Source organism: Protopterus annectens, chromosome 6.part0 (genome assembly GCF_019279795.1).
Source record: "Protopterus annectens isolate FY-2018-M chromosome 6.part0, PAN1.0, whole genome shotgun sequence".
NCBI classification, from domain to species: Eukaryota; Metazoa; Chordata; order Ceratodontiformes; family Protopteridae; genus Protopterus; species Protopterus annectens.
In genome coordinates, this window is record NC_056737.1 from 515,123,611 (window position 1) to 515,149,469 (window position 25,859).

Genomic DNA, 25,859 nt, shown 5'->3' on the forward strand with positions numbered 1-25,859 from the left:
GTTGGGACAGGTTGGAAAAGAAATGGGGGAGGTGGGTTTAAGTTACCATTAGATATAGCTGTGTTTTTGCTAAAGAGTTGACTGGCTAGGGTTTGAATTGTTTCGGTGAAAAATAAATTAAAGTCATTAGCAATTTGGTTGGGATTCTTTATGTCAGAGCCTTGTGGGTTGGGTGTGATAGGTTTACTTGGCTGTAGTAACTGATTTATGTTTGCCCAGAACTTTTGTGGGTTATTTTGGCGAGTTTGCTGAGATTTCAGGTAATAGTTTTTTTTATCGGTCATTATTGCTTTTTTGGTCTCATTTCTCAGTTGTTTGTAGTGTTGGTAATCCGTTGTGTTTTTAGTTAAGCGAGATTTGTTCCAGATTTTATTTCTGAGATGGATTTTTTTCTTAGTTTCTTTTGAGAGCCAAGGGGCAGATTTAGTTCTAATTCTAATAGAGCGAGTGGGGACATGGTAGTTGAGTATGGCCAGAAAGTTAGCATTAAAGAAATCTACAGCTTCATCAAGAGAAAGGTGTTTTAAGGGGGACCAGTTACATACATTCAGTTCACTTTGAAATAGCTCCAAGTTGAAGTTTTATTTGGTTCTGATTGTTCTAGTTATTTTTTGGGAAGGTGGGTTGGTTTTGAGCCTTAGTCGGTTGTCTTAGTACAGAAGGTAATTGTTACTTTGCCTTAGGATACTCATGTCTATTAGATGCAGAGATAGCAGAAAGTGCCCATCCATGGTTGCAGGTCCTAATGTGTACTTGAAAGCATAGGAGTTGAGGGTGTTTGTAACTGGTTGAAGGAAGGGTGCTTACTTGGCGTAATCTGCAGCTAGCCTAACCAGTGATGGTGCTCAGTGCCAGATCAGATGTTCTCTGAGCAGCAATAGTTCTGGGTGCTATAATAAGGTAACTAGCACAGTAAAAGTTCACAGTATAATGAAAATAAGCAATGCTTCCAGATGTTTGCATCTGTACAGGGCACTGGCACAGCTCCATGTAATGTGCCAAATTTCTCCCGGCACTGGAAATACAGAAAACTGACTACTGAGCCCTCTGGACAATAAAAAGATTACACTTAGAGCTCTTTTGTGTGCTTTTCAACTCAGACAGATCAGGTAAACACCTTCTGTCAGTAGATGAATAATCCCAGTCCTCTTAATATAAAAGCACAGTAAAAAACGGTGTCCGGAATGAAATGCTACCACAAACAAACTTAAAGATACAGATACAGCAGTGTACTTTAAACAGCTTATAAAAGTGTGATTATTCAATAAAAGTACTTTGCTCTGTAGAAATGAGCCAATAGCCACTCAGTTGTGTAAAGTTTATAAAGGCACTAAAAACAAAATAAGCTGATTAATAAGTCCTCTACCTAATAAAACAACTACATGCAGGAATCTCTAGTGTGTTCCCCAAACCTATTCAGAACTGGCTACCACCCACTTCCACTAGATGGAATATCTGCCATCCTCTTGATGCAAATACACAGGAAGTGCTTGCTAAAGTGTAAAAATACACAACTTTATCTAACAGCTAGCAAGATAATTAATTCAGCGCAAGTAACTTAGAAGAACAGGCAATGAGAGGTAAAGCACACTTTTTACAGAAGTACAAGAAAAGGCAAATAAATAATTCAAGCTATAAACAGCAGAGTAGAATGGTAGAAGTTTATAAAGTTCAGTTTACAGTAAGGATGGGTGGCTTAAAATCACCAAGTTTAAAAAGCACATCAATGAATGGGAGAGTCAATGGGAAAAAATAACTAGCAGGGAGTCATCAACAGTGCTTGTAGTTTTTGCAGGTTTTCAGTCTTATAAAAAAAGAAAACATGCAGAAATTCTCTGTGTATTTCAGTATCACTCAAAAAACAAATTAACTAATGAAAAAAAAAAAACATGAAATGAGCAGTCTAAGTAATTTAACTGTCTATCTGCCACACAGAACAAAAACACAATGCCAAGCAGATTTCTTTTAACAAAAAAACAAAAACAAAATGGAGCAGATAAAACAGAAAGCAGATCTATCACTTTAAGCAACTCACAGACACAAAAATATAGATTTACTGTCCACACCCAGAAGGGAGTCACCAATAGTGCTTGTAGTTTTTGTAGGTCTTGAGTCTTATCAGAAAAGACAAAGACACAGAAATTCTCAGAAAAGACAAAGACCCAGAAATTCTCTGTGTATTTAAGTATCACTCAAGAAACAAATTAACCAATGGGAAAAAAGCATGAGAAATGTGCAGCCTAGGTAATTTAAGTGTCTATCTGCCACATAGAACAAATAACACCAGGCCAAGCAGATTTCCCAAAACAGAAAGCAGAATGGAGCAGATAAAACAGAAAGTAGCTCTATCAGTTTAAGCAATTCACAGACAAAGAAAAATATATAGATTTACTTTCCTCAGCCAGGGTGGTGCTGTGGTAGCATTGTCGCCTCACAATAAGACATTGTCCTGTTCGATTTTCAGCTAGAGCATCTTCTGTGTGGAGACATGCGTGAATGGGCGTACCTTCATTGAAGGTTGTGCGTCAGAGTTGGCAACTCGGCATGTAAAAATCTACTGCCAATCATTAGCGGACCGAAGTTCCACTGTGGCGACCCCTAACCGGGGAAAGCCGAAAGACACAACAACTTTCCTCAGCCAGCAGGGAGTCATCAACAGTGCTTGTAGTTTTTGTAGGCTTTGAGTCTTATCAGAAAAGACTCAATGACAGATTATTGAACAGCTTCAAATATTCTACTTCAATAACCAATCAAAAATTAGTCTATGTCTCTTTGCTGGAGGGACACCCCCACCCCCACCCTCAACCATACCCACGAGTCTTATACTGCTGAAGGTGAATTTAAATTAACCCTTTAGCATATTTTACTCAAGCAGTGTAAAATTTCCCTGGAATAGCAATACAATCCTGTAACAATAAAATGAAATGTTGTGACATGTCCAAGTATTTAGAGTTCAAAGATCTTGTCTTTGTATCTATAAACATTCTACCATATTGATTGTTTTTGGTGGAGAACCACCTGTGGGTGGAGTAACTGCATTCCACTGAAGTACCTGGTTGGCCCTCCGCTAATCTCAGTTGTCCTCCAGTGACTATAGCCTCATTTCAAGCCAAACACACTGCAATAATGCCTGTTGCATTAACTTAGGTGTATAACAGTAATCTAACAGCTTGTGTTACAGCCTTTAAAGTTATCAGAACTTGTCTTACCTCTGGTTTCACTGCAGTTTTATAGATTGTTTCCCTAGTACTTAATCCACCATGGGCCAACCCATTCCATTCAGACCTTACTACACTCAGGCTTCAATCCACTCCCTTACCCTATCCCCAATTATCACCCACCCCCACTACATCTAAACTTATAATTCACTTACTCCGCCTCCACTACTCATCTTCCTATCCTGTGCCCAACTGTACTATCCAATAACAAACTGTTCTCATTATACCATCCCTGCCCTCTTCTGTTCTAAATTCCTTTTCAAATCTTACGCTACTCCTTCCCCATCAAAACCTACCTATTCTCCACACTATTACTACTGCTCATTACCTCACTATACTGCAAGATTTGTACAACACTAGTCATGCTGTTTTCCTCCTGTATTACCTTATTTATCCTTCTCATCTCATTCCTAACACCCTCAGCAGTAGTCATAATAAATAAATGCACCCTAACCATTATTTCATCCTCATTTATCAACCATCTTCCCACTAGCTTTTCACAAATCTCTTCAAGCTTAATTCCCGTAACTGCATTCCACTGTTATAACTCCAAAATGTTAAAAAATGTCAGTCCTAATGTCAAAATAATGCTTCTATGCATCTCTGCTACAAATGCCATAATAAACAATTCATCTCTCTCCACCATCCATCAATGTAGTGACATCCACCCCAGCCTAGGTCCCAACAAAACCCTAAACCAAAGAATACACTCAAAGTTTAAAAACAGTCAATCTAAACCTTAAAGGCATATGCAATAAAACCAGAAATTTCATGCCTGGATGAGTCTACAAAACCCAGACGTCCTAGCCACAAAAGAAACATGGCTAAAACCTGAAATAAAAGATGATGAAATGTTACCTCCTGGTTATGATATTATCAGACTCAACAGAACACATAAAAAAGCTGGTGGAATAGCTATACTCTTCCCAAATATGCTCACAGTAACTCCCTATACAGACACAATTACAAATTTTGGAAAAGTAGAAATCCTAATCTTATTCCTAAAACTTAATAGAGCCAATATCATATGCATTGCTGTGCTATATATCCCCCATGACAGAACATTCCAATACTTGACATACTATCCTGGATTGCAGAGACCATCATAAATGAAATTATCCTCCTGGGTGATGTAAACATTGACTGGCAGTTTTTATCTGCAAATTCAGCAATCAATAGCATGAACCTCTTTGGATTCACTCAGCTTATTAATACGCCAACAAGATATGGCAAAAATAGCTCCGAGCAATCTTTCCTGGACTGGATTGTGGATGCCAACCCATCTAAACTTACCTCCTCATGTACCCTCCCTGATACACTAAGTGATCCCCTGCCAGCTTTTAACTACAGCAGTATTACACAACTAACAAAGGAACATAAGCTCAAAACTACCCATAATCTCTCCAGTTTCTCCAAAGAGTTTTCCACTGAAGCTCTGAAAGTTGTTAACTAGTCCATCCTAAAATGACTGCTCTTAAATTATACCATTGAATACTTCAATGCAGCATTTTTAAATATTTTAACACCTTAGCCCCACTATGTACAAAAAGACTTAAAAATAGCTATACCCTATGGCTTGCCAACCACTGCAAATTCCTTATGAAAGACAGAGACAAAGCATGGATTAACTGGCAAAAGAATAAAAATTACAAAAAACTGGCAACTATTCAGATAGGTATGAAAGCAAAGAAACAAGTTAATAGAGATAAAATGTCTTATTATACTCACCTAGATAGCCATAAAACAAACATAAAAAATTCTGATCCTTCATATCCTCTCTCATCAACCCGGTACAAAAAAGGGACCCCAACCCATACCCAGATACTATATTCTCCTCTTCAGACAGTTACCTGTTTCAACACATACTTCATAGAATGCCTAGCCAATTTAACCTCAAACTCATCTAACACACCTCTTCCATGCAGCTAACTTCCCCTACCATAGACCCTAACACATCTCCTTCACAAAAGTCACCTAACTGCAACCTCTCTGATACACACATAGACAACTCCAGCCACTTTATCTTTCAACCAGTTTCTGTAACTCTCATAAAATAAACTTTTACATAAACTAAAACCTTGTTCCTCCTCAGCCGACAGCCTTCCCCCAGAATACTTAAATCTAGCTACAGATGCAACAGCATTACAGAATCTTGTACCCCTAACTTATGGAAAATGGCACATATTAACCCCTTACATAAAGGACATAATTCGACTGACATTTCAAATATCTGCCCCATAGCCATCCTGTCTCCCCTCTCTAAAATCCATTAACAGTTTCTCCACTATCTTTTATAAAGTAAGCTAATCACCAATACACAGCATGGATTTTTGCCAGAATACATCACCTCTACTACATTACTATCATTTACAGACACTGTCAATAAAGCTTGCAGCTCTAATAAACTTATATCTGCAGTATTTCTAGATCTAGCAAAAGCATTTGACATGGTCTCTTACACTAAACTTCTCAATCAACTTTCCACCCTGGATCTATTATCTTTATTCAATAGTTTTCTTACTTTGCCAACAGGAAGCAAGCTGTAAAATGGCAAGGGTCCATCTTTGCATACCTTCCCACTTCCACAGGTGTCCCACAAGGGTCCATTCTTGTCCCTCTGCTATTCAGTAATTTTATCAATAACCTACGTTCATCTTCTTGTAAAGGCACCTTGATTCGTGATTCTAATTCTTACAAATGTAAGTACATCACACATAAAAAACTGAACTATTGTTATAATAAGATGTTAATTTGCTACTAAGATGCCAAATAGAAATCATCATTTAATAACCCTTAAAAAATTACACTGGTTTGAACTACCAAGCAACCTCATATTCTCGCAACTGAAACATGCTCATAACTTGCTCAACTTTACTTATTAAACTGGCTTGAACTACCAAGCAACCTCATATTCTCTCAATTGAAACATGCTCATAACTTATTCAACTTTACTTAAAGGTGGCCATCCTTGAATAAAATACTCCGGTTGCATTCAACTACCACAGCTCTATGCTCATTAGCTCCAAGTCTTGACATTGCTAAGAAATCATGCATCTCTTTCAGTGATGCCTTATACTCATCCTATTTATCTAACACCTAGAACTATCTCCCAGTTTATGTAATTTCATCCACTGCTAATTTTAAACAGGAACTGAGAGATTATCTACAGCATTCCTAGTTCTGCGCCTGTTCCTCTCTCCCAGATTAACATAATCTTTATTATCTCTTTGATGATGTGAGGTAGTGCCAGTTAGGGTAATGCATATGTAATATATGCCAAAATAGCTAGTTGGAGTTTTGTAAAGAACTTTATGCCATTTGGATATCAGTCTGATTTTTACTGATGCTCGTGTTAAGAATGTATTTGTAAAGCTGATTGTGTTAAAAATGTATCAGTAATGAGTCCTGATGAATAAAAAAGAAATATATATGTATGTCAGGCTGTATTGTGGTAACTGTAGAAATTTATTAACAGAGAATGCTGGAAGGGAGGTGATTAACCTTAGTCCAGCTTACCTTAGGAAAAATAGCTTGAAATTAAATTACTTGGTTTGGCCATAAAGAGTTTTATCTCGCAGGCCTGAATGCAGCCAGGAATGCAATTTATGGTCTGGGATCCTGCTCTTATTGTCTTTAGTGGTGAACTAATTGCTACCCTGGGGTGAAAGAGAATGGCTGGTTAGTCTCTACAAGAAGGATTAAAGTACTGGAATTGTTTTACGGTCTTTGGATGCCTTATCAACACTCTAGGTGTGCATTGTGACACATCTGTGCTAGATTCTGGTTTAGCTTCTAGTCGGGGGAGGGGGGGGGGTAATGTGGGAACTACAGAGTCCGGTGACCAGATGTGATGTCATTCTATAGCCAGCACTGAAATTGTATTTAGATATTAGTGAGAGATGTGACAGTGACACTCAGCACTCTGTTTTTGGGAACCTGACAACAAAGACCACTCACCCACTTTATCTTGCCTTGCTTTTGTAAGTAACGTAACTCCACTTTTCTCTCTGCGGAAACCAGTGTGCTGAGTCCCTGTTCCAAGTAACTAACACACATACTCTTTGAGATTTGATTTTCACACACACACACACACACACACACACACACACACACACACACACACACACACCTGGGAAAAGCTGTCACAGATTTACCAGCTATGTCCCCTCTACCCAGACTATAGATTCACTACCACCAGCCAGTTACTTTAAGGCTCTTACCAGCGTACCCAATTACTCTTAGTAAAATTAATATCTATACAAATGGTCATGTTTGCCCAAATGGCAAGACTTTCAGAAGCATAAAGCCCACAGTGTCACCAAATAAATGCAATTATCTCAAAGGTTAAATTATTTTCTAAAAGATCAGCCACAATGAAAGGTATAGATATATTTAATAAAAAAATAATAACATAGAAAACATGAAAATCCTGAATATCTATTTATAGTAAACACCAGAGTTTCAATTCACAGGAAATATAAAAAATAATACAGATGTAACGACTCAGACAGATACAAAAAACAGTATTTAACTAATCTCACTATATTTTCTAACTAACTGTGTGTGTGTGTGTGTGTGTGTGTGTGTGTGTGTGTGTGTGTGTGTGTGTGTGTGTGTGTGTGTGTGTGTGTGTGAAAATCAAATCTCAAAGAGTATGTGTGTTATTTACGTGGAACAGGGACTCAGCACACTGGTTTCTGCAGAGAGAAAGGTGAAGTCTTATTTGTAGCCTGGAGGAGAAAGTCCAGCCCAGGACTGGGTGTGCTCACTGTGTGCTCTTAAGGAAAATTGTGCTTGGTGCAGATAGCTGAATCTGAAAATACTGTATGTTTCCATTTTATTTCCAAGTGAATGTCCCTCACCAGTGTTAGTCCTAAGGACTGAGGCTCCTTAATTACTGGCCCAGAGGAGGGATGCTACAATCTCTGTTTCATATCTCATGCCACTTTCATCTTTTCAGTCACATATATCTCTATGAATCTCTTCTTCATCACTTCCATTCTTAACTATAACTGCATCCATCTAAGAATCTTAGTGCTGAACTCTTTCCAATTAATTTCCTAACAACTCCCTTAATACACCTCCTCCACTAACACCTCTCCTTTCATTTATCTTCGCTGTCCTCTCTTCTTCAATAGACTCTGTAATATTAACAACGCCCCCCACATGTTTAGATACCAATTGCAACAGCATAAACTTAAAAGTATTCGCTTGCCCACACAGATTAACATGCTTAGCAAGAGCACTATTTGATTTATTCCTTCGCATATCATTCATATGCTCAAGAACTTGTTCTTTCAAAGACCTATTTGCCTATCCTACATAGAAGCATGGACATGCTTCACAGGATGATAAATACACCAAATCAGTAACTGTCTCCTGTAAGTTGCAAAAAAGCTTAGGTGTGTATCGTACATTAGTATTTGTATGTATAAAATAATAACGTGATGAAATACATTTACAGGCACTTCTGGAATAACAGGGAAAAGTGTCAGTGCATACAGATAAAATCTTAGAGACCTTCTTAGATTGATAATATAACTGTTGTTTCAGTGATTTTCTATTCCTAAAGCAGAAACTAGGTTTATCACCAACAAGACTTCTAATTTTGTCATCTGTTAATAGAATCAGCCAATTCTTCTTAATAACATCACAGACCAATGAAATGTCACTTGAATAAGTAAGAGGTAACTGAACAACACTATTCACTGGCATAGAAGCACCAATGGGCATATCAACAAATCCACTTGCAACATTAAAATAAGGTTTGGCTCCACCCTCTCTTTCACAAAGAACCTGTCTAGATGCAGACCTTACTACATTGGCTGAATAGCCTTTCTAAATAAAATCATTGGTTAAAGAACAAAAATCGTTCAATCTAGAGAATCTCATATATTTGCCTTTAAGTTGTTGTTTGTCTTTCGGCTTTTCCCGGTTAGGGGTCACCACAGTGGAACTGTGGTCCGCTAATGATTGGCAGTTAGTTTTTATGGTGTCGAGTTGCCAGCCCAACGCCCAACCTTCAATGAAGGCACGCCCATACAATGCATGTCTTTTGTACGCCCACTCGACCACGGGGTGGACATGCAGACTCCACACAGAAGGCACTCCCAACCCAAGCCGAGAATCGAACAGGAGAACCTCTTGCTGTGAGGCTACAATACTACCACTGCACCACCTTTAAGTACTTTCCTATATATAAATAGGGTGCATACTAGTACAGTTAAAAAAATTATTTTTCTTACAAGGTTTAGAATAAATGCTAGTTCTAATGCACCCTTCAGCCATCTTCATCAAAGTGACATCCAAAAAATCAAGAAGACAAAGAATACTTTACCGTAAAGTTCAAATAGGTGGTTGCTTCTTCTATAAGATAGAAACTGCTATAAAGCTGAAAGGGAACCAGCCCATAGCACAAAAACATAATTTACAAAATGAATAATGTAGTTGCATTAAGAATAATTCCATATAAATTTCATATTAAAATAATAAATGCAACTACTGCCTTTTATCACCCCATTCCAAGTGTGAATAGGACATATACTTTCACCTGAATGCATGGCCTTTGAGTATACCATTCACAAACCTGTGTGCTAAAGACCTGAATGAGTAAATAAAAGGAGGACAAAATAAGCAATGTTAAACTCTGGCTTCTGAAAGGTATTTGGGCATTCCAACACTTAAACTACATAGTGGTGAACAACAATCATTATTACTATATGGCATGGACATTATGGCTTCAGTCTATTTTCTGCTCATAGCACAGACAGCCTAGTATACACTTTGTATTGTGAAAGTGGATATAGTGAAAACAGGTCAGCCATTTCCAAATTCAGAATAAAAAACATTCTCTGATTTGTCAGCACTATAGTCAGAAATAGACTAAAACCAGAGTCTATGTTTCTGTTTCCTCTGCTATGTCCTAGCATGTTGGAGACAATAAATGCTGGTTTCTGAGTTTGATTACACACACATACGCATACAGACTTTGCCATTTTTATCTGCATTATGAGTTTTCAGTCTAATTAGTACTTCAACTGTAGAAAATAATATTGAAATAAAATACAAATTTACATGTACACATTTTGGGTTGTAGAAAATTACAGCTGTTTAGGTAAATTTACTATAATAGTAGATGTTCAAATGATCCCTGTTGCAGAAGCCTAGGGTATATGTGTTACATCCTGCAAAGCTTCAGGGTACCTTCCATGCACCCAAACCATTAGCTTGAGTTGAACTAGCTAAAAAGACAGGTTTGGGTGCCAAGACCTTCAGAGCTTTCATGCCAAATGAGAGAGGAAAGCTGAGCCCTGAGAAGACATCACTAGAAATAATGAAAAAAAAAATTCCCACACACTGGCATAAAAAAACCACCAAAAACAAGGGGGATGGAGAGAGGGAGTGGCTACTGCAGCAGTGATAATTCTAACATGTAGTGTTATGGTAAATTTGTTTGCATAACTGTACTATTTTCTTCATATTGATCATTGCAGCAGTAGTCTGAGTTGTATGGGTAGATTACCATAGTTTAGAACAACGTGCAGGTGGAAGAAGGGTCCAGGAACCCCTGTAGAATGGTTCTAGCAAAAGTTGACCTAGACCTGGAGAAGGAATCTGGCTTGTAGTATTTTGTAAAGGTATGTACAGAGGACCAGGTTGCTGCTTCTAAAATACTGCTAGAATTCATTCCTCTCCAAAAAGCCATAGATGAAGCCAAGGCCCTGGTAGAATATTGCTTGACCCTGACTGCAATAATTTTATTCCAGTGGGAATAACAAAAGTTAATAGCCTGGGATATCCCATTTGGAAATAGTCTGCTTTAACACAGGTTGCCCTTCTCCTTACCTTCACAAGAAATAAACAACTGATAGGAAGTTCCGAACGATTTTGTAATGTCAAGATAATACTTGAACTGTCTGTGGATATCCAAGGTATGAATTATCCTTTCTCCCTCATTTGGGGGTTCAGAGAAGAACACAGGAAGGTGCATAGTTTGGCATTAAGTAAATTTGGATACCATTTTAGGCATAAAAGATGGCTTAGTTTTCCAGGAAGCCCTGTCCTGTGGAAAATGAAATAAGGCTGACCCACCATAAGAGCTTACAACTCAGGTCAGAGTAAGCAGTAAAACTGTCTTCCATGTTAAGAACCTCAAGTCAGACAGGCTGGTTGAAATGGAACAAGTGCCTTGGAGATCTCTTATGCAAAACCATTTTCAAAAACATTTTGACATTGGAATGCCTTGAAAGGAGGGATCTATGGGCAGACATGCTCAACTGGCAAAAATGTGAACCTTGACAGAGGAGTAAGACAAGTGATAGGAAAGTAACTCTCACAAATATTGTAAAACAAGAGAAGCACTACTCTGAATGGGTACCAGCTATGTTTTTGGTACCAACTAGAAACCATTTTCCATTTGCTAATATATGATTTTCTAGTAGAAGGCTTTTTTGCTCCATTAGTACATCTTGCACATCCTCATTGAACAGGTGCCTAAAAGGTACTAGTAACACGCACTCATCCAGTCAGGCAGTTAAAGTTGTTTGTGGGTTGGGTTATATAAAATATCCCTGCTCTTTAACAAAAAAGAAAAATCTTTATTAAATTTCACTTATGATATAAGCAATCATACATGTATATAAATAACAAACCATATTGACATATTCTCAGTTGCAAACTTTATATATCACTCATAATCTAGCCAGTCATTGTCAGTCAAACATTTCCAGTCTGTCTTTAACTACTGCATCAGCTGCTTGGTGATGTATGTTCTCTGTGTATGACCTGCTTCTCTTATATCCATTGACTATCATACAAACCTGAAGGTACAATCTGCCTTTCTACTGCCCTGTGTTCTTTCCTGCAGACCAGACAGAACTACTGTGGGGAAATGTATACTGAGAAAAAGGAACCTCACTAATTTAAAGGAATCCATCATTCTCCTAAAACCGCCAGCCATTCAATGTACAGTCTGCCTTTCTACTGCCCTGCATGCTTTCCCACAGACCAGACAGAGCTACTGTAGAGAACTTTATACTGAGAAAAAGGAACCTTGCTAATTTAAAGGATTCCATCATTCTCCTAAGACCACTGCTCATTCAATGTATGTTCTGATCTTTAGTACAATGTGCAATACTTTGAACTGTGCCATGGTGCCTCGTACATCACCACAAAACTGCCGATATCTCTCTCCTTCTTGGTTTCTGCTTTTCCTATCCTTATCAACCCTACACTTCTTTGTAGCCTGAAAGGCTTTCTTGTAGTTACCCCAAAAATTATAGCTAGCAATATTTCTCTGAATTACCCTGACCTCTTTTAAATGTTTAACTGTCTTCTTTTTCTCCATACTTATGTCATATCTATTTGCTCTTCTGATTTACTTGTGAAACAGTAAATACTTCCAGCTCCATCATATCCGCTTACAGTACCTGTGAACTCATAAAGTTTTGTCTCTGCCTATCAAGTACTTCCCAGGAACCAATGCTGTAAATTTCTTATCCTGTGACTATCTTACCTTCTCCATATCTTTCTTTACTTTTCACTATAGTCAACAATTGCTCGAGCTGCCTTGCATTAATGATTTGCAAGCAGCTCAGACTAGGTCCTATTCTTTCTTTTCCTCTCCCACCTTTTCCCGTACCTGCCTTTTCTTCTTTTCGGAAAGTCCTCTCTCCTGTGATACCTTGCACTGTTAAAACCCCTGTTTGGCATCCGGTGCCATCTTTTCCAGTCTGCCTCTAACTATTGTATCAGCCACTGCTTGGTGATGTACGTTCCCTTTGTATGACCTGCTTATCTTGTATCTATTGTCTATCATATAAACCTGAAGGGACAGTTATAAAACACAGTCAGATAACTTCCAGAATTCAACTTGCTGTCTCTGTCTGTTTCATACGTAGTGTAAACTCTATTTTTCCTTGTATATTAACCACCAATTACCTGGTATTAGGAATAAGCAGTCGTAACAGATTTTTTTAACATCTGAATATATTCTGTTACAATACATTAAATTTCATTTAGCTATTCAAAAGTCTGAATGCATTATAAACTATAGAGTTAGGTTTGTCTTACACTAGTGAATTACTGCTAGCTGTTTCGGATTCCTACATTAGCAATGCATACATGCATGAACATGAGTACATGTACATTGCAAACATAGAACAAGTTAATATGCTGCAATCTATACTTTTAGTGCTGATAAAGGTCTAACTGCTGTAGTGAGCTGCTTAAACTAATATACAGACAATTGTATGTAACACATTTAAATTATTATAATTATCGTTTATCAACAAAGATGCTTGCCACATTGCTTTAGTCTGTACAAAGTTTTGGATTGCTGAAAGATTACATTTGTTACAAGCTTTCTCTACCTATGCCCCTTTTAGTTTTAAACACTTCCCTCTTTCCTCTTCTTTTCTGCTAACCACCCTTTCTATTACTGTGTCACCTTTCTCTGCTAACCCCCTTTCCTATCACACTAACTCTTCTTTTATAAAATATTCCTTGCCCTCACTTCACTATATTAAAAACATATGCTTCCTTTCCTTATTTCTTCTATCTCAGTTATATTGCTGCCATCTCTTTCTTTTGTAAATCCAACCTAGCTACATATCAAGTGCAGTTTTGTTATTTTCTTACAGCTAACCTCGCACTTATCCCCTCCTTGTTTTATAGGTACAACCTTCCTTTCTACTGCCCTGCACTCTTTCCCACAGACCAGACAGAGCTACTGTAGGGAACTTTATACTGAAAAAAAGGAACCTCAATAATTTAAAGGATTCTATCATTCTCTTAAGACCACCAGTCATTCAATGTACATTCTAGTATTAAGTAGTACACTGTAGAATATTTTGAACAGTGCCAGGGTACCACATACATCACCATAAAAGTGCTGATATCACTATCCTTCCTGGTTTCTGCTTTTCCTATCCTTACCGACCCTATGATTCTTTGTAGCCTGAATGGTTTTCTTGTAGTTATCTCAAATATTATACCTAGCAATATTTCTCTGAATTACCCTGACCTCTTTTAAATGTTTAACTAACTACCTTCTTTTTCTCCATACTTATGTCCTATCTATGCACTGTTCTGCTTCACTTGTGGAATGATAAATTCTTTTAGCTCCAACATATCCACTTAGAGCCTATAACACCATTAACCACTCTCTTGTGAGTTCTCTCTCTTCCATACCTGTGAATTCATAAGGTTTTGCCTCTGCCTATCAAGTACTTCCCAAGAACCAGCTGCTGTAAATTTCCTAGCCTGTGTCTATCTTACCTTCTCCATATCTTCCTTTACTTTTCACTATAGTCAGCTGTTGCTCAGGCGGCCTTGCATTAATGATTGTTTTCTTTGTGAGCAGCTCAAACTAGGTGTAGCCCTACTCCGTTTGCCCTCGCTACGCTTGGGATCACTCTGCTCCCCTACCCTACTCCCATTCCCCACCCACGTCCACTACCCATAAATTTATATTACACAAGCCAAACTCCTAATCTAAATTAGCCAATCAAAACTCAATTAGCTCCCCACACCTCTCCCTTATAGAACCATCCCACTCAAATTAGTTAACCTGTTCTCCACTAAGATGGAACAACTCTGTATAGCATTACAGTCAGATTTCTCCACTTGAAAAAACCTACTTACAGCCTCCCACTTTCCTTTGGACCTGCATAACCCATCTACAACATCCCCTTACACAAGTCACTCCTCCCTTCTTACTGCCCACTCATAACACACATAGAACATTATGTTAAACTTTTCACTGCACAATTTCCATAAATCTAATTATTTAACACAATTAACCTCCTATCAATATGAGCTTAACTACCATATGCACTCACAAACCCCCCAGTCCCCTTCCATCCCAATCCAAACGCTTCATAATTAAGATATCTCCAAGTATATACAACTGCTCACATACAAACCTTGCCCCATTTATAGTTCTCCCCAAGCAATACCAATCACATATATCCATACAATTTGACATATTTATATCCAAGTACCTAAAAACAATCCTTCACATAGCATCTTAACTTATTCTTACTGACAACATTCATCCTAATCTTGGCCCTAAAAACAACTTAAACATTCCCACCACTCATCACCAAAATCCACTAAACCTCCCCAGGAAAGGATCTGACTTACTAATACTAATACCTAACATAAACCTAAAAAGCATCCTCAACAAAATAGGTGAATTGAATGCCACCCTTTCACTTTACTCTCCAGATATAGTTTTAATTACTAAGACCTGGCTTAAAACAGAAATTAGTAACAATGAAATACTCCCCAGGGTACAACATACACAGATAGGATAGAAAAACTAAAAGATGTGGAAGTATTGCTCTATTTTTCAGAAATAGCCTCACTCTTGAAATTATTAACCAATCCTCTCCTGCTTTCAACAATGCAGAGATCCTACTCACCAGGCTAAAAATCATTTCAAACAAAATCTTAAATATAATCAGATCCTACACCCCCCTCTGGCAATAATATTAATACCCTAGAATCTATCACACATTGGACAGAAAGCACCCTCCCCCAGGAGACTATCATAAATGGAGACTTTAATATGGACTGGTACTCCTGCAACTCATCACACCCTACTGAACATATCAACCTCCATGGCTTCACTCAAATAATTTAAACTATAGCTAGAACAGATAAAGCACCAAAAAAGGGGTCCATTCTTGACTGAATCCTCACCAACTGACCTGAACTATCACATCTTTCTGACTGCCTCCCACACTCTCTTAGTGACCACTTCCCACACCTTCATTCTCCAACACCAAAAAATTCACCTCTTTCCAACAAATACACTAAACAAAAAACTTCAATTCTCAGGACTTTATATCCACACTCAAACTTGAATGGAAGCCACTTAAATCTCTTCCCCTAGATTATACTCTAGAACACTTCAACACTACCTTCATAAATATGCTAAATAAATTAGCCCTAACTAGAACTATTAAAATAAAGTCCAACTACTCCCCCTGTCTTACTAAAGAGACAAGATAATTTCTAAAAGAAAGATACAGAGCCTGGGAAACATGGCTCCATAACAAAACAGTAGCAAATTGACAAACATACCTTGTACTAAGAAATGAAAAGCCGCGGTGCTGCAGTGGTAGCATTGTCACTTCACAGCAAGAGGTTCTCCCGTTCAATTCCCTGCTGGAGCATCTTCTGTGTGGAATCTGCATGTCCTCCCCGCGGTCGAGTGACATTCGAAAGACATGTGTGAATGGGCGTGCCTTTGTTGAAGGTTGGGCATCAGGCTGGCTGGCACCTCAGCACCATAAAAATCGACTGCCAATCATTAGCGGACCGGAGTTCTGCTGTGGCGACCCCTAACCAGGAAAAGCCAAAAGAAAAACAACAACAACAACCTTGTACTAAGAAATAAAACCAACAAGCAAATCAGACTTGACAAAAAAACCCCACTATACTGACATTCAGTCAAAGCACAGAAAGAACCCACAAAAGTTCCAATCTGCCATTAATAATATTCTACAACCAGGCAAAAGGGGCACAGCCAGCCCATCCACCAATAACAATACTGACAACATCACTAATCAGTTTAACAAATACTTTACCGAATCATTTCTAGCCCTCACCAACAACAGCTGCTCCCTTCTCCTCCCATCCTGTCACCATCAAGTCACAATATCAAATACTTTTCCTTACCACCAGTCCCAACCAAAACTATAAAAAAATACCTAAATAAACTCAAAACCACACCCCCTGCAGCAGATAAACTACCTGCCAAATTTCTCAAAATATCAGCCAAAGCCATTTCATACCCAGTCTGTACACTGATCAGTAGGTCCATTTCTGAACAACATATCCCAGAACCCTGGAAAATATCTCATATAATTCCACTACACAAGGGAGGGAATTCTACAGAACTGTGGAGTCTGCATGTCCTCCCTGTGGTCACGTGGGCTTCCTCCGGGTGCTCCGGTTTCCTCCCACATCCCAAAGACATGCTGTAGGTGGATTGGACACTCTAAATTGGCCCTAGGTCTGAGTGTGTGTGTGTGTGTGTGTGTGTGTGTGTGCCTTCTGTGGAAGGTTGGGCACCGGGCTGGCAACTCGACACTGTAAAACCCCACTGCCAATCATGAGCAGACATATGATCCGCTGTGGCGACCCCTAACCGGGAAAAGCCGAAAGAAGAAGAAGAAGATCAAACTACTGACTTATTGCCATTTTATTTCCTCTATCAAAGATCCTTGAAAGATGCATACATTCACAAATTCTACACTATCTCATAGATAACAATCTGCTGGCAAACACTCAACATGGTTTCCGCCCTTATTACAACACTACCACAGCCCTTATCAGCTTTACTAATATTATTAATCAGCATCGTAATGATGGTAACCTTGTTTCAACTATCTTTCTGGATCTCTCTAAAGCATTCAATACTGTTTCACATAATAAACCCTTAACTTAACTTTTTGAACTTAATCTAAACTACTCTACTCTTGCATGGTTCCAGAACTATCTGTCAGGTCACAGTCAGGCAGTAAAATGGCAAAATAACCTATCTCCCCCTCTGCCTGTTACTTTAGGTGTTCCACAAGGGTCTATACTAGGTCCACTCCTTTTTACCATATTTAGCAACAATCTTCACTGTGCCACCCTCCATGCAACCTTAGTTCAAAACACAGATGATTCTACCCTAATCTGTTCAGCCCCAATACTACAGCAGCTTCAAAAAAAAATGCACAAGGAACCTTTACAGTAGTAGAATCCTGGTTATCCAACTCACAGCTCATACTTAACCCTAGCAAATCTAAGCTGATGCTATTTGACCCTACAAAAGCCATTGATCCCACCTCCCATTCATAATCACTTCAAAAAACAATACTCACATTACACCAGTCACCCAAACCAAAATCCTAGGTGTTGTTTTAGATCAAAACATGAAGTTTGACTTACACATTACTCAGTCAATAAAAAAAGTTAATAAAAAACTCGGAACTCTATATAGGTGTAAAAAATTCCTTACCAGTACTACCAACACCATGATTTCAAGAACCCACCTAGTCTCCACTCTTCTATATGCATCCCCCATATTCACAAACCTTAATAAATCAGACTTAACTAAGCTAAACACCTGCTACAACAAAAATAGCAAAATTCGCCACAGATTCAGCTTATCAGTCTCATCACTGCCAGGCCCTCAAACAACTATCCTGGCTAGAATTACCGAATCTGCTCACCCTTAACCAACTTACAATAGCCCATCAGATATTTTACCACCCTGAAAAAATGCCAGCCTTACAAGACCTATTAAATCACTATTCAAACAAATGTTTACTAAGATCTAGCAACAAATGTCTAATTAATATCACCAGAAGTAAGGACAGTGCTGATGACTCCCTGTATTCCAGCTACATTGCTAAAATCTGGAACACTATGCCCCTTAGTATAAAGTCAACAGCCAACAAAATTACCTTTAAAAACCTTCTCAAATTCTACCTACATAGTTCATGGATATGTACATGCACTGACCCAGGCTAAAACAACTACTCATACTCAGGCTATGCAAACTAACACAATATTTCTCTTTCTTGCAACTCACCCTCAATCTACAACTGCTTTTCAAGTTTCTTTATTTAGAAATCCAGCCTAGTCTACTCTATCTTTTCAACTAATTATTTCCCACTGTACTTATGTTAACAATGTGATTAAGCACACCACCCTTCTCTGTTTTCCTTCATGAAATGGCAGTCCATGCTACACATATACAGATATATCTGTTACTGTATTAAGATGAGTAGTTATATGATATGACAATTATTCTTGACTGTATTAAGATATGCTCTTAATCTACAATGTGTATATCTATGACTGTCTGGTCTTCTACTCCTTTAAGTTGAGTTCTTTTTTCCATAAAACTGTTTTGTATATTGATGTTTTGTACTATTTGTAGTTATACTGGAGCTTTTCTCCCCTGGCCTCTACTGAAAATGGACAATCTGTCCAGTCGGACATTCCTGGTAAACAAATGTAAAATAAAAAATAAAATAAAAATAAATTACAAAGCTCAGCCGACTCCTGCCTTCCCTTAAACCTCATTCCTCCTACAAAACATAATTCTGCATGTATTTGTTCCCACAGTTCCCACTTTTTTGATGTCATTTGCTCCTACCCTTTTCTAAAGATCCAACCTGCAGTTCTTTTATCTATGTTTCTATATTCACTACTTCTAGTACAGTTGATTTGGACTTTGATTTTCATTTTCTAGTAATTGTTTTTTTTTGGCAGCCACCACTATTAAACTCAGCAAGGCCTTACTATGCCTAGACAATTCCGATTCTGTATTACAACTAAAAAAATTATTTCCTTAGTTACACCAATTTGTTTACCCAGTATTTCTGATAAAGTAGTCTGCAGGGAATTTTTAAAGTCTGCCAACTCATTACACTCCCAAATCCCAAAAGATGGAAGAACCACTGTTTCCTGGGCCTGATGGGAATCACCACAGTAATCTTGGGGGTTCCTTATGAATCTACAGAACTACCTTGAATATCAGTGGAAAGCATACAGGAATATTTCTGTCCAAAGAAAAGCTATCAGTCTTCAAGGCCTTCTTGCATGAAGTCCTGGAGCAGAAGTTTGCCAAATGATTCTTCAATTAAATGACAAAAAGGCCTACTTGAGAAACTACACAGAGATGAATCAGATTTTGGAAGACCCCCAGATCTAGTTTCCATTCATGAAGGTCTGCATTAGTCCTGCCCAGCTTGTCTGCCATGCAGTTTTTCTCTGATAGAATGTAGGAGGTAGAGTGAGATTCTGCTGTAAAGCTATATCCTGTGATAATATGGCTAGTCGGCATAGGGGTAAGACCTGCTTATCCCTTGCTTGTTTATGTACCACATCACTGCAATATTGTCCATAACAGCTTGAAGTAGTCCTGGGGGCCAAAGGTGATTTAGATCATTGAGTGCTTTGATAAGGGCAAGCATGTCTTTTACATTCATGTCCTTGTGTCTGTCATTGTTGGCCCAAATACTTTGCACTTTCATCCCCTTTAACACTGATCCTCAAGCAAAGTCTAAGATGTCTGTGGTAACAGATTGACTGTTTTGGAGCAGGAGGGGAGCGGTAGAGACCTGGATTCAGAGTACTTGATGCCTCCACCAAGTGATTTCTCTTCTCACACATCCCAGAACTGGAATCTGAAAAGATTATGGGTGTTTCTGCTAGGGCCAACCCCTCAACTGTCCAGGTTTTCACAGAATGTCCAGATTTTTGCTTCATATTTTTGGTATGTTTCTCATAAAATTGTGGTTTTCTGGTAAAACACTGGCAAATCACTGAAGATTGAAATCAAAATATAATAGCAGACATTAAGTTTTAGACTTCTCACCCTTCAGAATATTCATGCTAATTCAAAAACTGTTATTCTATCAAATTGTTAAGTTTGTAAGAGGAATTGTCTGAATTTTGGGACTCTGTTCTCCAATTATTTATGGCTTTGTCCAGATTTATTGCTCCAAGAGGTTGAGAAGTATGAAAGAGACTTCAGATACCATTGTATCTTTCTCATGTGGAGTCTAACCAGAAGTATCATGAGAATCACAGATGCCATGGGACTCAGAATCCTGAGGTGTTCCCTTCCTCGCCCACTAAGGGGACTGCAACACCCAAATAAAACATTGCTAACTTCCTGTCCATAGTGGCTGTATGTGCATCACCAAAGTGATCTGGGGAAAAAAACTGGAATAGATCTAAATATAAATCTATGTTTTTTTCCTGTGGAAGAAAAGCTGTTTGTATGTTGGTTCACTTGGAATCCCAGCCTGCATATATTTCTCACCAAAGAGAGAGAGATTCCTGACACTTTGAAAAATAGTCTGCATTGATAAGTAAGTGATCTAAATATGGAAAAAGTGGATACCCTGTAGCCTGCTAGCCTGCAATGTGCTATAACTGGAGTTAGATACTTTGTGAACACTCTTGGAGCAGTGGATGGCCCAAAGGGTAAATCAGAGAACAGATAATGTGATCCAGACCAAAAAAAAAATAATTAATAAAAATCTGAAGCCTTAATGAATAGGAATGTTATGATCAGCATATTTTAAATTTAAGGTTACTAAATATTTTCAAATAGGGAAGAAGGAGGTAAGAGATTGTGTTGTGAAATCATCTTGAATTTGGACACTATCACAAACTAGTTTAAGAAAAAATGGTCCGTAACTAATCTCCAGCTATTTTTGTTCTTTAGCATCAGAAACATTCCTAAATGAAAACCTCTTCCCCACTGGGAAAGAAGAACTATTTCCATTATCCCTCTGATAAAGCATGTGCTGTAGGACAGGAGGGAACAGAAGGGTTTGGTCTGTTGGATGTTGAATAATTCCCAGCAAATGAGGGATCACTTCCCATTGCCATCTGTACCCTGCTGATCCAGTCTCAGAACACATTTGTTTGAAACTGCCTGTTGCCAAAGAGAGAAATGGAGATTCAGACTTTCTGGAAGGGATAGCGGACTGCCAGGATGGAAGAGCTCCCTTACATAGTCATTTTGACTTATTTGACTGTCCTTTGTTCTGGGGGGGGGTTCCTTCTTTCTTTTAGTGAACCTTCCCACCATTGTTTTTGTTAATGTCCACTCACCAGCATATCTCTGAGACTGTTTGTTTCTTGCCACAGTTGGACAAGGGAGCAAAAAAATGTTTAAAATTTAGAGAAGGAGTGATAAAAATGAGATTCCCTGTATCAACTTAATCCTCTCACAACATTTTTGTTAACCTTTGCAGTAGTAGGACACAAATCTCTAGCCAAAAGTGAATTTAAAATCTCATTTTTACATCATTTAGGAGGTTCTGAGAATGAAGCCAGGCAAAGCCCCCTCAACACAGTACCAGTGACAACCTCAATGGATGTAATATCTACAGTCATAAACATACTTTAAAGGAGTAGTGACCTGAAAAATAAAAGAAACCAAACCACACAAAGCAGATATTTCTCTGCAGGAAGAAACTGCAGATTAAAACATACCTCGTTTTCACAATTAGCCATAACAAACTTTTAATGTATGAGCCTGACAATTCAAAATTCTGAAAATTAAATTTGCAGAAGCAAGCATTTTTCCCCAAACATAAACATTGTTTTACCATCCTTGTCAGAAGGGGAAGGATTTGAGTTAAAATGATTGACAGCAGCTGGATTCACTAAAGCTATAGCTGCTGGGTTATGTTTGGAAAAAGTGTGTAAAAACTTAAAAGACTAAGCAACATTATAAGTTTTATTTGCCTTTCTTAGGTGCAGCATGCTTGGTATGAGAAAAATGCAGGCAGTGACACATACTTCCTCCAGAGCTGACAGAACTGGTGAAATGGGTGATGGTCTAGAAATTCCTTCTGTAACAGCTAATAGTATTTCTGAGGGACTGAGAAACCACAGTGTTCTCCCACTGAATACACTTGCACATTCTGGAAATAGTCTAGGTAAAAGAAAATAATTGATAGGAAGATTCGGGTAACATGCTGTCCTGTGAGTCGGAATAAGAATTCTGATGGGGAAAAACTGTTCCCTCACATTCCTATCCGGCTTTACTTTCTTGAATCACTTCAGGAAAAGGGGAATACATTTTTCTCTTACCAGAAACCACCTGATAAGAAAGATCAATAGACTGAAAAGAAAGACTCTGAGCCAGACTTAATAAACTGCTGTCCAGTGAAACTGGAGCAAGAGAAGCTTATAAACTTAGTTTGCTGTTTCTTTTTGACAGGAAAATTAACGCAAATACATTTTAATGGCAGCAATAGCTTCCTCAAGGATAGGCACAACATTCTGGTTAAGCAGGGGCTCTATCCATTTCCCTTCTCGCAACACCAACAAAAGTGTCTCTCCCTTAACCACTAAGGGGATCCCAACAGCTGCAGAGGACATTGCTAACCCCAGTTCATATTGGCTGTATTTACCACACCAGAGGGGTCCTGGGAAAAAGAAGAGCAGTCCGAGGAACTAGCTTGGCCACAACAGAGTCTGTTACCTGCATCTGAGGAAAATTACCAGCCTGCAGTGGTGGCAAAGGTTGCTTAGTTAAATGTTTTAATACCTTTATTGAATTGCTACTTAAGACATAGGCAAACATACATTTACATAAAAGAAAACCAACCATGTCAGAAACTTCTACTAGCTAATAATTATGAGTAATGATCCTTGAGATATAAGAAAATATTTATTGACAATTACTTAGCTAAAAGTTTGTTGACTGAGCAGCACTAAACACTTTAAAATATTATTTCTATGTGGTCAAAACCACCACACCTCCCATTCACTGGTGTATTATCACTTAAAGTAGCTGCACCAATATAAAAAAGAGCTAGTTTCCTGATAGGATAAATTTACACAGAAATGCATTGGTTGAGTAATATTTGCTGAATTTTACATTGCAAACTTTTAACTCCAAAAAGAGGAATATTGCAATAAAATGAATAATTAATATTTTTCCTGAATAGTTGTGAGGGTTATATGTAAGAATAAAGGAAGTCATCTGTCTACATGCAATTTTTCAGAGTTAAACTACTATTGATTTTGCAGCACAGGTACAACAAAATTGTGTGCAGAGAGATAACTTACATCATTCAAACATATAACCTTCACAGCATACCTCTCAACTGTCCAGATTTTCACAGAATGCCCAAATTTTTGCCTCATATTTTTGGCATGTTCCTCATAAAATTTGTGGTTCCTTGACAATTCACTGAGGATTGAAGTTACGAAATGAAGACATACATTTGAGTTGCAAACTTCATATCCTTTGTAAAATACATGCTAACACAAATCCTGTTATTCTACCAGCATGTGACTATAGCTGAAGAAGGCCTTGTTATCCTTACACTGGGTGGCTATTTTTATTTTAATTCAGCCTTGGTAGTTTTTATTATGTTCCTAAACTGCTTGCTTAATTCAATGGTTAGATTCTTATTTTGCTGGACATTGCACTCTTTACTTTATGGTCAGACCTAATGGGTAAGGATGTTACAATAGGGATTGAGTATGATTCACCAGTATTAATGAGGGCATGGTCAAGGATGTTTCCCCTGGTGGGTACTCTGACTAGTTCCTCCAGGACATTGGTATTGAAAAAGTGCAGGGATCTATGGGATTGCACACTAGTGGCAGTATTATGTTTCCCAGTTTATGGCTGGATAGCTGAAGTTGCCCAGAAATATGGTACTGGTTTAATGCTAAGAGATTCTAGTTCATTTAGATAGACACTATGACATTCTTTTTTCATATAGGTCATTCTGTATCTCACCAGGATATGGTAAGGGACTTTGTTGATGGTAAGTTGGACATGAATGAAATAAAGGGCATCATGTTGCTTTACCAGCCTTGGTGTGAGTTTTTTCTAGATGATGGAGACACCTCCACTTGCTTCCTTTCTTTTGTAGTGGCTGGTCTAAACATATGGAATATTTTGTAGACTTGTCCCACCAAAGTAATCCCCACCAAACTGAGCCATGTCTCAGTCACTGCACATATATCTATACTCTCTAGAGTGAGAGAGGCTTAAAGAGAGTGGTGGTTTTTGTTTAGGCTCCCTGCATTGATCAGTAGGACCCTTAAGGTTTCCTTCTTTTGTTTTGCTATGTAATGCAATGTTTGATATCATTGGCATTGCCTAAAAAAGGCAGAGTGGGGATGGATATTGTTTTAGCCAATATACAGTAGCCTGGATGGAACAGGTACACATTATCTCTATTGAAGCGGCATGACCTATTGACCATGTTGTCCCATGCTACGAGACATTATAACCCCTCTGAATGACACTAGAAGTTAAGCCAATTATTAAAGTCAGTTATCTTCTGCTCTTATTAACATATCATACTTGGAAGGTAGATGGCATCTCAGAGCTAGGCTTGTACTTGCCCTGGGCCACATACTTGGAAAGCTACAACATGTTCCTATTCAAGTAGTCTATGGAGGTGCATCTCAAGTCTTTAACACCCACAAGCACTATGAGAGAGTCATAAAGATACTTGATGTTTTAAGGATCTGAGTGTCTGTGTGATTTAGAGAATCCTGGCCCCAGATACGCAAGTGATCATCACTTTTTCCTTACTCAGCCTGGTTACTGGTGCATCTGTATGTCTCACTATGGAGTCTCCTGTCATTAGGATATTAGGTTGTGTGGATGCTTGCCTTAATGGCATAGTATCTGAGCCAATGTGACCTTGCTTACTATGGGAGGTAGTAGGATTTGCCTGTGCTGCAGGCTTGGATTGTTGCTGATGGTACCTAATGCCCTTATCTTGTTTTGAAGGTCTTTGTTGTTTGACCAGTTTAAGCTTTGAACCTTGGCATATTATGGACTATTTGTTTTATCTGAGTTGTGGAGTGCTGTGCTGTTTGGAGAGCTGCTGACAATCCTTGTTTCAGTGGTGACATTGTGTGAGCTTTTCACCTACGGTGACATTAAATAAATGCATTTCTTGCACACTGCATTGTGCTGCTTGAAAGGTAGGTCATCAGACAGCATGAGACATTTATTACATTCTCTCAAGATACTTATCTCAATCAGGCTTGATACAGAAATTGCAGGAGAGACCTTTTCCATAGTTTGCATATGTTGTATTCAGGGGTGGGGGCGGGGTTATGTGGGAAGTA